This window comes from Haliaeetus leucocephalus, unplaced genomic scaffold, assembly GCF_000737465.1.
Source record: "Haliaeetus leucocephalus isolate CR32 unplaced genomic scaffold, Haliaeetus_leucocephalus-4.0 Scaffold173, whole genome shotgun sequence".
Lineage (NCBI taxonomy): Eukaryota > Metazoa > Chordata > Aves > Accipitriformes > Accipitridae > Haliaeetus > Haliaeetus leucocephalus.
This window is the reverse complement of record NW_010972609.1, coordinates 4,384,795-4,386,605: the sequence shown is the minus strand read 5'-3', so window position 1 is coordinate 4,386,605 and position 1,811 is coordinate 4,384,795.

Here is a 1,811-nt window from a genome sequence, read left to right as displayed (position 1 = left end):
AACCCTTTGGTTGCCCTCCCCCCCCCCCCCCCCCCCCGGTGTGTTTGGGGTTTTTTTTTGTGTTTGGTTTTGGGTTTTTTGTTTTTGTTTTTTTTTTTAGGAAACTACTATTTTCTTTATCTTGTTTAACAGTTTAGTCTAAAATATTATATTTCCTCAAATTATTCTTTCTTCCATTTCTTGCCTCTCACCGATGTTTTGAATTACTGTACTGTGGCTTCAAGCTCATGTGACCAGGAAATAAAGCTGTAGAGCTCTGGTTGCACAATATAATTCACTATAGGCTCACAAGCTTACTGTAACGGTAGCATTTTCCTGTAACTGCCTAGTCTCCTTCATTTCTTGCAGTTACTGTCATAACTAGATTTGTCCGATTCCAGGTAGCTGCTAGCAGTTTCAGAGTTCCAGTGCTCCTGCAATAGAAAGCAGGGATAAACTGAAGGAATAAAGACTAAACTACTTGCCATAGTCTTCATGTCAGGGAAAAAAACCCCTCTAGGCAACATAATCCTGTGTTTAAAGCATCAGCTAAGAAGGACAGAGCTTCAGTAAACACCCAGCACAAAAAAAAGAATGAAAAATACAGGTTGAGATCACATTATTCTGCTCATAGCAATGAGAAACACTCATGTTCGGTTTTCCCAGCGCGTCCCTCTGACTCAGTTGTGGTAGTTTTGACTAGTCAGGGATTGCAAAGCATTTTCGCTTTAAAGGTCAGCTGTTTCAGGGGCTTGAACTCAGTTTGCCCTGAAATTTGGTATGCATTGTTCGGGAGGCTGGGGGTAGGGCGGGTCTGCCCAATATCAGACATTTGGCTAAAAGAGCCTTCAAAGATATATATCCCCAAACTCTTTTTTTTTTTTTTTTTTTTTTTCCCCCCCTTAAGCTTGACAAATTATAGCAATTTTGGTGCATGCAGACTGAGTGATCTTGTTCAGGCCCCCCGACAGCATCCCCATCTCCTGCAGAGCTCTCGCTCTCTGGGCAGGGCAGGGCAGCACCACCGCAACCGGTCTTCACAAAAGGGCTTTGTAGCTGCGAGTTTCAGAGCAAAAAACATGCATTATATGGTATATCAGGGGAGATGAGACTCAAAAACCTCTCTACTTCATCAGTTCACGCTTGAATACCTGTCATCTTTATACAGCACAGCATAAAATTGGCTGCGGGCGAACACCTTTACCCAGAAACTTCTGGTCTCGGTGAAATGTTTATGCTCTGATGTGTGCAGACGTACAATAAAATATATCTTTTCATCAACAAGATAACCCTGCTATTGCTACTTTGTACTCATTGCCTTATTTTGCAGGAAACGTTTGGTCTGTTTGCATCTGTTTATGGAAAGAGAACAAGCATTTCAAGGGAAAGAGAAAAAAGAACAGCAAACTGGGAAAATGCTTTCTCTGTCAGCACTACAATATTAATAGCGCTTGCCGTTTCGCTCAGCAATAAATAACAAGCCATTCCTTCCTTGAAAAAAAGCAGCAAGAACACACCCTTAGCCAAAACCATCCCAAGCAGAAAGGCCAAGTTTCCATAAGTGCAAGACTACATTAATTATATGTCTAAACAGTCCACGGCGTTTACAGAAAGCAACCGATCTCTTTCAGAGCTGTTACTTTTCAAATGTATTTTCAGTGCTCGGCAGAGTTGATCAGCAAACCAACCGCTGTTCCTACGCAGGTCTCTTTTCGGTGGGGCTGGGAACGCCGAAATGGGAGAGCAGGGAAGGGGCAGGTCCCACGCACCCGGCTCGAGTTCAGTTTTCTCTCCAATCAGACAATTCTGCCTCGAATCTCTGGTCGCGGTAA